The sequence below is a fragment of the Gekko japonicus genome, unplaced genomic scaffold (assembly GCF_001447785.1).
Source record: "Gekko japonicus isolate JY-2015 unplaced genomic scaffold, Gekko_japonicus_V1.1 scaffold551, whole genome shotgun sequence".
In the NCBI taxonomy this organism is placed as follows: Eukaryota; Metazoa; Chordata; class Lepidosauria; order Squamata; family Gekkonidae; genus Gekko; species Gekko japonicus.
The window spans coordinates 900,204-912,100 of record NW_015160851.1 but is presented as its reverse complement, the minus strand read 5'-3'; positions in this window follow the sequence as shown (position 1 = coordinate 912,100).

Here is an 11,897-nt window from a genome sequence, read left to right as displayed (position 1 = left end):
AGTTTAAAACACTCCAGTGGCACCTTTAACACCAAGTTTTATTTAGGTACAAGCTCTCCCTCCTCTGCGAGGACAGATATGCACATCCCCTCCCAATAGCTAGCAATCCAAAACAGTCCAGTGGAGCCTGAGCAGTGGGTGTTGCCTTCTGACACACTTCTGGTGATGTCAGGGGGGGTGGCATATGCAAGTAAATTATGCTAATGAGTTATGCTAAGGAGCTCCTGCACCTCTTTTTCTACAAAATGACCCCTGATATTGTCAAAGGGAAAGATGGCCACAGGCATGGAGTGTAGAGATACCATAAAAGAAATATGAATTTTTGAACTGAACAAGAGTTGTCACAAAATTCAGGATTATTTATTTATTCTAGTTCTATTTAGTGATATCCTGCTTTGCTCCCCAAAGGGATCCCAATGACAACAATATTGCTCTTCCCTTCTTTCCCCCCTCATCTTCAGAGTAACAACCCTGTGAAGTAGATCAGGCTGAGTTCAAGGTCATCCAGCAAGCTTCCATGACAGAGTGGGGATTCAAATCAAGGTCTGTCTGACATTGTAACCCTTACACCAGGCTGGCTCTCTATACACATCTCTACTTGACATATGGCTTTGAAAATGAAACCTAATTCAAATAGTGAGCAGGGCATCTGTGGTAAAGCTCTCACGGCACAGCTCTGCCATCTGTCTTTGTTTTGAATGACAACAACAGCAATTACTGTTGTCATCACATTTTTGTTCTTCCTTTCCTCCAAGTAGTTTAGGTCAGCATATATGGGAACCATCCCATTTTTATCCACAACAACTCTATGTGGCAGGTTAGATTGAAACACAGTGGCTGGCGGAAGGTCATGTCATGGCTGAACAGGAATTTGGGCCGGGGTGTGTGTTGGAGGGTAAGATGGCGGACGCCAAGGGTCTGAGCTCTGACCCACCTCTCTCCCTTTTCGCTGGCTCACCGAAGTAACAGAAACAGAACCACACTCAATAGCATGGGAAAATCTGGTGAATCTCACCACAAACCCAGAGTCTCCAGCTCGGCGCACCTAAACTCCTTCTTCGGACCCAAAGCAGCAAACAGAACGGCGTGCGGGAACCATGCCACCAACCTTAAAATGGCTGCCGAGTGCACTGATCAGGCTGCAGCACACACGCAGCAAGCAATATTAACTAAACAAGACTTCACTGAGACAATCCGTGCCTTCAAAACCGAGATGTTGGAAAACATCAATGCCCATGTCCAAATGCCTGGAATTCTTGCAATCCTCAATGCAAAAAATATCACAGTCTGCAGAAACAGCCCTGGGAAGTGGCCATAACCAACCAAGGTGACATTCAATGGCTACAAAAAAATGAAACATGGGCAAGGGAACGGATCTTTGTTCTTGAGCACCGATGAAGAGAACGCTTCCTCAAATTCAGAGAATTTGAGGAGAAAATGGAAGGCACTGAAGATTTGACATCTTTTATTTCAACGTGGCTCGCCTCTGCTATTACTTTCGAAGACGAATCAGCCCCGATGGTGGTGAGAGCATATAAGCTTGGCCCACTGAACCCTAACCAACACAAAGGTCCCAGAGACATACTGGCGGAGCTTCTAGACATCTGCGCAAAACACAGAATACTACAAGAAGTGAAGAAGGCGGGCAGCTTTAAACATAATACAAGTGAAAGCTTCATCTTTCCAGACATCGCACCAGAAGTCCTCCAAATACACAGAACCCTAAAACCGGTCACCCAACGCCTACAAGATGCAAACTTGAAATACAGATGGTTAACAACGGGCTACTTAAAAGTAAGGCACCGCGGATCTATGTTGCCGATGACCCCGAATCGGGAGCAGCGCTCTTGAAAGCTGTAGGCCTGGACGCAGCTCAGGAACCAGGAACTAATCTTCTAAAGAAGAGAAAGCGGGATTCTCCAGGAACCCCACAAAAATGGAGCAGAATTCCTACCAGACTCGGAATGACTCCTTGAGCATCTGGCCATTGATAAGTTACCAAAAATGTTTTTCTACTGTTATTTCAATGCTGAACTGCTGTTTCTTTAAAGGTTAAATCTTTTGTCACGCTTCGGTGGGGGGGGGGGAGAGGCAACCTCAGCCATGAAGCCTCTTAATTGGGTTATTGGTTTGAATGTTTTACTATGGGTTTTTCTTCACTTCACTCACCTTATGGAGGAACCAGGAGAGCTCTGTGTGAGAGTCTATCACACACATAGGGTCCAAAGGGAACTTGTTGTTTTATGCTTCAGAATGCTTTCTTTTTGTAATAAATGTGTTGCACTTCTAGCAAATTCTGATCATTGGGACTTCAAGGGTTTGGGAGGGGGGAGGGACCGGGGGGGTGGAGGTAGGGGGGATGGTTTAGTTAGGATTATTTTAGTAGCATCAGTTCAGTATTGTTCAGTCAGTTTAAGTCTACTTAGATTTAAAGCTGTAGATCTATATATTCAACCTCATCCACACAGTAAATGTCATGTTGAAATGCAATGTATGGTTAATATAGATAGATTAGCACTCTTCACAGACTTATTTTCAAAGCTTCCTGTTGCTAAGTCAGTCATTAACAAGTACCAATCTATAGTATCATGTAGTCACCGGATACCACACAGTGCCAAAGCCATGACAAGCTACCACATCTCAAAACAATGGTTTTAACGGAGCTAACAATCACCTCACTCAATTGTAAAGGATTAGATAATAAAATCAAGGTGAAGCGTATTGCCACCTATCTTAAAAACCAGAAGACAAATATAGCACTTCTGCAAGAAACATACATAAAAAAGGGACACAAAGCTTTGAGTTCAAATTGGTTTACCACCCAGTTTTTTGCATATGGCACTTCTAAATCACACGGAGTGGCCATCCTACTTTCCAAAAATGCAAACTTTGTCCTAGAAGCAATCGAAAAAGATACAGGAGGAAGATATATCTTTGTACGTGGCAACCTACAGGGCAGTGATGTCATGCTAGCGTCAATATATGTGCCCAACAAGGGCCAAATTGAATTTCTAACTGAAACACTTGAGAAGCTACACCAGTTTAGAAGGGGCCACACTATCCTTGGAGGGGACTTTAACTACCTATTAAACAAACGGCTTGATAAATCCTCCCCAAAGAAGAGAAACCAAAAAAAGAGACATCTCAAGTCCATCGCAACAACTAGTAGATAGGCATAAGCTTAGTGACACATGGAGAACTCAACACGGCAACGAGAGGGACTACTCATATTATTCCTCAAAATATAAAGTCTACACTAGACTTGATTATATCTTAGTAACAAATGACTCGCTCCCGCTTTTCTGGTCTTCAGAAATTGGAATAATACACTGGTCAGACAATGCCCCAATAAATTGTACCGTTAGACTAGGCAAAGTAAAGAAACATAGACTAAGCTGGACCTTCAACAAAAATGTATTGATTGAGCCAAAGACTCGGCACAAACATCAACAAGAGTTGAAAGACTATTTTCACTTCAACAGTAGTTGCAGGGTGTATAGCACACTGGTCTGGGAGGCATCTAAGGCAGTGCTACGTGGCAAATCCATAGCATTAACAGTGACTGTGGGTGAGCGGGGAAGAACCAGACAGCACAGGGGACTTGTTGCTCTTGCCAAGGGCAAGACACAGGCTGTGAGCCCAGGGAGAGTCTGGGGGGGGGTTGGGTGGGAGAGAGAAAATCAGTTGCAGCCTACCCATCTGCAGTGTGACTTGGATCGCAGCCCCAATGGGTCGGAGCCAAAGCCAGTTGGCCATGCCCCCTGGCTGACTCCTGTTCTGCATTGAGGCCCATTTGGCCTTGGCATGATCCTTGGCCAGCTCCCTCCCTGCTGCACCCCAGTGTGGTGGGGGCAGAGCCTGGGCCACCCCTTGCTGGCTCTGCCTGGTGGAGCAGCTCCATTAGGGTAGCCAACAATCCTGCTGATACCATTTTTATCTTCCAGCTTCTGGATTCCCATGTACTTTGCTACTCCCTCTGAATAAGAGCCACTCTGCAACAGTAAGAGGTAAGAGCTATTCTACAATAGTGGCGGTGGAAGGCTTCTTCAGATGAGGGAGCAATGCAAATTTGGGAGGGAGCTGTGTGTGTGTGTGTGTTGACCACATGATGACTGAGAACCAGGAGAAAGGTTTTGGACTATTTTACTGAGGCTACAATGAAATGTAAAGCAACTGAAGGTTGTTCAGCAACATCAAGGGATTCATCAATCAATCCAGCTGGAATTTCAACTTCCAATAATTCAGGCTTGGAACTCTGAAATGCAAGTGACACAGGGAGACCCACTTTGGTCTCTGAAGTTAATGAAAACTTCTGGCCCAGTTGTTGGACTGTAGAGCAGAAGAATGAATTTGTGGAAAAAAAGATTGGTTATTTTTTCATGATGGCAAGTTAGGTTGCTCAGTGTGCAAAAATGTTTGATGCTTAGGCACAGAGAAGAATGTGGATATGTGGCTTTCTAAATGGATAAATTGTGAGATAAGATCTTATGGTGAAAATAGAAAACAGCAACTAACATCTTTGAGGAAAAAGATTTTGACCATAGAGAAAGTTCAGGTCATAAAGCTGCAGTTAAAATAATTGAAGAAGGAAAAAAAGAAACGCTTGAAATAGTATGTCTGAAGTCAATAGCAAGAGAGAAGGAAATTACAATAAAATATTCCATACTGCATATAAGGTGGCTAAAAAGAACTAGTCATTTAATAATTTTGAAGTTGAAATTGATTTACAAGAATAAAATTCAACTGATATAATCTTTCTATGAAGACCTTCATATGTGCACTTCTCCTTTCTGTCTTGACCATTTGCTGATTTACTTTTTTTCAAAATGAAGCATTAGGGCTTCATAATCCTGGCAAACAGCCAAAATAGTTCTGTAGCTAGATGCAACCCATCTTGTAGAAAGAATAATTCCCATTGTTAAAATCTCCATCTCCAACATAACTGCACATGACTTGAGTTCCTTTGCATTTGTTGAAGATAAATGATACATAACATACAACTTGTCCAAAAAACTATTAAATCTATTGATGCCAGAAACTTCTTTTACAACATCATACACTGATAATTCCAACCTATGGCTAGCACAATGCCATAAAACAATGGCAGGAAATCTGGATTTGAAAAGTTTTGAAACTCCTCCACAGGATCCCAGTTAGGGGTGTGCAAAAAAAAAAAAAAAATCCAGCCCATTTGGATTCAGCTGAATCGGGCAGAATCAATTTCGGCTGGCAGTAAGATTCCCGCATGTCAGTTTCATCAGTACCAGCAGATTTGGTAGTCTTTCGGCCAACTGAATGTCAATTTCAGCCCCATTATATCCTATGGGTCATTGAAGTCAATGGTGAAAACATAGGGTATATTCTGGGGGCTGGAGGGGAGGGGGCTTGAGGGAGAGACTCCAAACTTGTAGGGTAGCTGCTTGAGCATCTCCCCAAGATACCAACCATGTTTGAAGAACATTGGACCAGGGGGTCCAATTCTGCGGGGCCCCAAACAGGTTGCCCCTATCCCCTCCATTGTTCTCTATGGTGGGAAAAAAGAACTGTCAAGGTGTGGAAGAGTTCTGGATTCTAAGAATCGGCCAGCAAACTCAAGGGACAACATTCTTTATGGGAAGAAGAAATATGCACCTTGGCAAGTGTCACAATGCGGGGCTAGGCAGGAACAGGATAGTCAGGATATAGACCAAGATCAAGAGCCAGTTAAGCAAGCTAGCCGGGAAACCAAGTCCAAGACACTAAGCAAAAGTGGGGTGGTCAAAGTACAGTCCAAAGTCAAGAGGCAAGCAAACCAACCAGGAATCAAGTTCAAATCACAAACCATTAGAGTTGTCAGAGAGCCAGAGTCCAAAAGAGTCAAGAGCCAAGGAGTCAAAGGTTCAAGTTGCAGAGTCCAAGTGTAGTCGTTCAATCCGAGGTCACAGAGCTGAGGGAATCCAGTCAGGAACAAGGAGTCAGGAACACGAGCAAGGAGGTGGAGAGCTTTCATCCGAAGAGACTAGTTGCTGGCACAATTTGTCAGCGTGAGGGTGAGAGTTAAATAGCCCATAAACCTGTCAGCAATTAGCGTGCCTCCAGAAAGTCCCAGCTCCTGCTAGTACTCGGGGCTGAGTAAGCGTCTGCCACACATGCGTGCCTCTTATCGCCTAGCTGCTATCTCCCATCAGCACTGTTCCCTTAAATGGGATACTGGTGGAGGTGAATCAGGAGGAGAACTGTCCAGGCATGCTTCTGCCTCAGCTGTAGCTTCTGAGAGCTCAGCCCTGTCAGATGCAGGTGTTACCGGCATTGTGAGCTCATCCCCAGCAGCACTTAGATCCTCTGCTGGGGCCATTTGCTCGGACTCAGCTGGAGCCATTTGTTTGCACTCAGCAGGAGCCATGACAGCAAAATGATTTCAGCTCAATGAAAGAAAATCCATTTCAGCCTTCAGAGAACATCTAGCATTCAGAGAAGAAATGCTCAAGGAATTGTCTTGGATTCAGCGCACTTTCAATACAATAGCTATTTTCTCCAGTGAGAATGAAAGGGGATTTTCCCAGATGAACCTGATTGTCACTCCAGAAAGGTCCTCCTTGTTAGTCAAAACCATAACATCTTTATTTTTTGTAAAAATTGTTGGACCTCCCTTAACAGTCTTTGATTCAACAAAGAATGTTAAAACATAGTTGCTTCAAGGTCATCATTCAGTGTTAGGCACCAAAAACAAGACCTGAAAAAGAACTGTGGAAGTTGGTGACATGTCTAAAGTTTGGAAACTGGTTTAAAGTTGAAGTACGTCTGTAGCGCATGAAAATAATATTGTTTCAAAGAATTCCATATGTTTCTCCTTCATTTCCCGCTTGAGAGTTCTGGCACCTCTTTTTCCAGAAAAAAAGCACTGGTGCTATGTTTAACAGTTCCTGCAATTCATTGTATGAGAAAAATGTAAAATAACAAATGGGTTTGATGGAGTAAAATGGTCTTTAGAAATTTTTAAAATAAAACAACAGATAGAAAGATGTTAATGAATTATAGGTAGACAGACAGGCAAAAGCACTCAGTGACTGTCAATGGTATTAGTTTATAGCACAGATGTATTCAGTGATGCTTAACATTACTGGTATTAGTGGGGAAAACCATGCATGCACAAAAGGAAATTAAATAACATGTTTCTAATGCACACCCCTACTGTGCAGCTTGGCCAGACTTTTCCCATAAAGGTAAGTTTCCTGGTGGGTGGGAAGAGGAGGAGGAGGCAGGGAAAGGGGGTTTTATGGAAGGGGAAATATATATCTAATTTTCAACATAGCCAGATATGCAGATACTTAAACCCAGAGACTGAAGCTATGAACAGACAAGACAGCTCTTTCTACAAACCTGAAAAAGCTCCAGGTTTGCAAAAGAATTCTGAAATCTAAAAAAAAAAAAATCTCTGCTAACATTCCCAAAAAGGAAGTGGGTGAGAAAATACAGGAAATTAATTATTTCAATGATGCAATGTCCATTGGATGTAACAAATGACACAATAACAGTGCTTTGGTTATAAAGAACAGTCCTGGTGTGGAACCACCTCTCATTGGGGCCTACCTATCTGAGGGACTGCCTTTCCCGACATGTTCTCCAAAGAGTGCTAGGGTCGGGGTCTCAAAATCGTCTGGCCCTCCCAGCTCCCAAAGATGCCAGGCTAGCAGTAACCAGGGCCAGGGCCTTCTCAGTGGTGGCTCTGCACTGGTGGAATGAGTTCCCGGAAAATGCTAGGGCCCTGCGGGACCTCTTCCACCAGGCCATTAATTAAGGAGCTGCATCTAACAACTAAGACCCTGTGCCCAATGCCACCATCGATAGCCTGTGCTTCATCAAATTGTAATAACAACTGCTGACTGTATTTTAGTATGTCTGTTGCTATTACTACCTCGCCATCACTGTATAAGCTAATAACAAGCACTTTGTCTTGTTTTATGGTTATATTCATAATTGTTGTTTTATCTGTCGAATTTCATGTAAGCCACCCTGAGCTTGCCCTTGTGGGGAGAGTGGGGTATAAATAAGATAAATAAAAATAAAATAAATATAATGGCCCTCGGTTATCTTGTTCAATAGTCTCCCAAGTAGTTGAAACAACAGTTTTGTAATAATCAATCAGCGCATTATTATAAAGTTAATTTCCACCATTTATTTATCTAATAATGACTCAGGGCAGGCTTTTGTTGTGATACATAGCTGAGAACTTTGATTCATTTGATTCAAATCTTGTTTTAATTTACAGTTACAGTGGAGTTGCTGATTTAGCAAAACAGTTTTCTGAGATCTTTTTAGAGTGATTTTGGAGTAGTGGTATGAAGAAAGGTTAAAATGCTTGGGGCTCTTTAGCTTGGAGAAATGACGGCTGAGGGGTGACATGATTGAGGCTTATAAGATTATGCATGGGATAGAGCAGGTAGAGAAATAAGTACTTTTCTCCCTTTCTCACAATACGAGAACTCATGGGCACTCCATGAAACTGCTGAGCGGTCGGGTTAGAACAGATAAAAGGAAGTACTTCTTCACCCAAAGAGTGATTAACACATGGAATTCACTGCCACAGGTGGCGGTGGCGGCTACAAGCGTGGATGGCTTCAAGAGGGAATTAGATAAGCATATGTAGCAGAGGTCCATCGGTGGCTATTAGCCACAAGGTTAGATAGGGACTCCGGGGAAGTGATGCTCTGCATTTTTAGTGTTGGGGAGGGGTCAATAGTGGGAGGGCTTCTAGTGTCCTGGCCCCACTGGTGGACCTCCTGATAACACCTGGTATTTTTGGCCACTGTGTGACAGAGTGTTGAACTGGATGGGCCATTGGCCTGATCCAACATTGGCTACTCTTATGTTCATATGGTATTAGGAAATCTCAAGCCCCAAAATGCTAGCAGGGCCAGGTACAAGGATGCAAAATAGCTTACATATTATTTTATTTTATATTGTATTAAATACTTTGTATTTTACATATACATATATGTATGCACACAATTATACACACCATAGAATCCAGCATTGTATTATAATATTCACATGTAATTTTAAATTCATATGAAAATCCAGTATTTACCATGTGTTGCATTTTTGTTGCAAAGAGAATAAACGTCCAACATTGCAAAAACAACAGGATACAGAAACTGTTGAAGAAGGCCAAAGGTATTTATACATCAGAAAGAAACTGTAGCAGCAGCAGCAGCAAGCCATACTATTGAAAGTTCTGTACCTATAAAGATCTCAACTTTTAAGGGTAAGTAACAAAAGACACTACAACCAAAAGCTAAGACCAAAACTGAACTACACTGTAGACAGGAAAGATAGACCACCTTCAGAGGTGAGGTGGATGGCAACCAGAGACAGGAATTTTTCAGTGGTGGCATCTCATGGAACGCCCTTCCCTTTGAGGCTCAGCTGGCAACTGTGTTGCTTCCTTTTAGGCACCAGGGCAAAAGATTTCTGTTCTCCAGGCTTTTAATTAATGACTTGATCTTTTAGTACCATTTTAGTCTGGAAACTGCTGGTCTGGTTTTTTTTATGGTCTGTTTTTGCTGGGCTGGGTTGTTAATGTTGGATTAATACCTTTTAATGATTTATTGTTGTTTTTCTATTTTATTTTGTAAGCTGCCTCAGGCAAGTTCCTGTGGAGGGATGGCATAAAACTTTCTAAATAAATACATACATCTCAGTAGATAAATAGGATGCAAAGAAAGTAAGGATAGGCCAGAAAATATTTTGGATAAAGCTGGATGAATCCAAAGGATGATATTATTAAACTATCATTCCTGGAAACTGAGGTGAGGCAGTGGCATAGTAAGGTTCCTGTTCTGAAGCTGGTGGTGTCTCCCAGAGTCACAAATTCAGCATTTCCTTTGCTTACTCACAGTGCAATCTGTTCTAAGCTGTTTTACTTCAATGGACTTATAAGAGAGTAACTTTGCTTAGGATTGCACTGTAAGTGCCAAGTTGCAATAGTTTGTACAACTTCACCACTTTATACACAACACATTTCTAATTTCCATCCTGTCATGATGGCGCAATTGGCACTCCACTGTGACTGGCTCCCCTGTGACACTGGCAAAATGTATAGACTTAGTATCACATGGATCAATCCCATGATGTGAGCGTTTTTCATGCCAGCATCAGCATTGATGCCAATGCAGATTTGAGATGTATCCATGTGATCTGGGTGACTCATGTGATATAGAACTTTCCATACATGTATCAGGGTTTCTAGCACTGCCTACTAGACAGGCGCAGGTTCAAGATGTTCAGGAGTGTATGGAATGGATTCTGTGCAAACTAGAGACACCAAACTAGCAGGGGATCTCTGGATGACTCTCCTCTACCTGCCCTCCAAATTTGATGAGAATTGGATTTATGAGGTCCATGATACACACCCCCCCTCAAATGTGCCCCCAGGAAAGTGCTGTCTGTACAAGCAGTTATTTCCCCAGAAAGGACTTTCCTGGGGGCACCTTCTTTAAGGGGGTATAACTCAGACCCCATAAATCCAATCCTCACCAAACCTGGAGGGCCGGTAGAGGAGAGTCAGCCAACGACTTCCCCTAGATTGATATCTCTAGCTTTTCAGGGGTCTTTTCTACCCAGTCATGAACCTTACAAATGGAACCAGTTTGTTTGGTCCCTAAAATTTCATGACAGTTCATGAACCAGGCATGCCATGAACTGAACCTCATTTTCCTGGTTTATGCCCATCCATAATCCATACTGCCCAATACATTAGAACCTCAGTTCAGTCATCCTGGCATTTTTATGTATTTATTTTATTTCGTTTATATTTCTTTTTCATTTCTATTGTTGTTCGGTATAGGTAAAGAAATCTCTTTCTTGTGAATGGATGTGAAGAGTTCTCGTGCCTCTGTTATCAGAACTGCCTTTTGCTGAATAATGAGAACGACATTCCCTTGAATGGTGACAGCTGCTGTATTCTTCCAAAACGTAACAGATGTTTTGACCATGAAATGGAATTAAGGGAACAAAATGCATTTGTGTTGCCTACTTGGCACATGTGTATGACAGGAGAGGAGACAGTTGGAAGCCTGAAATCATCTGACATCAGAGAATCACACTAAGTGTGCTCTCTCAAACCATAGAAGATGTAGGCCCCGGTCACACGGGGAGGAAACTGCAGAGGAGAAGTGTGGCTGTTTGCCCTGGGGCAAACTACTGCGCAGTTACGTGATCAGACCTCCTGTGGAGGTTCTGTGGAGGTACCGTGGAGGTTCCATGGCAAGGGAGAGGTGCCGATCACAGGACAAGCCGGCGCGCAACGAAGAAGCGCGCGCCGCGGCAAACTGTTTTTTATTTTTGTGTACATGACAAATGCGCATGCTTCGGTGGGTGCGCATGCGCATCCACAGAGACTTGGACAAAAAAAAAACACCTTATTTGCAAGGGGACATGGGCGGGCGCCGGATGCCACCGGAAACGCGATCAGACGCCCGCCCTTGCCCCGTAGTTTCAGGAAACTAGTACCTCCAAGGTACTAGTTTTTTGCCACGCAGTTTCGGCTGGAAGCCTCCGTTGAGCCACGGGAGTGCTACGCTTCCCAGATGTGCTGGTGAGATCGCGCCCGGAAACTCCGTCTGTTTTCCGTCTCCCTTGTGTGGCTTCTGTTACGTGTGACCGCGGCCATAGAGTGTTTAGCAGATGGACAGAGGCTTTTCAAGAACATTTGTGTAATTATCTTGCAATTTTCTTGCAATTTTCTAAAGTCATAGGTGGCAAAGAAAGGCAGTTTTGCCTGTTCATTATGGTGCAAAAACTGTTGTTTCACCCATGTGTCATTACATTGCTTACCCATGGGCTCAATATGTATAGTACAATTTGCAGTAACTTGTGTTAATATCCAGTCTGACTATATTTCCCCTGAATTTTAAAAA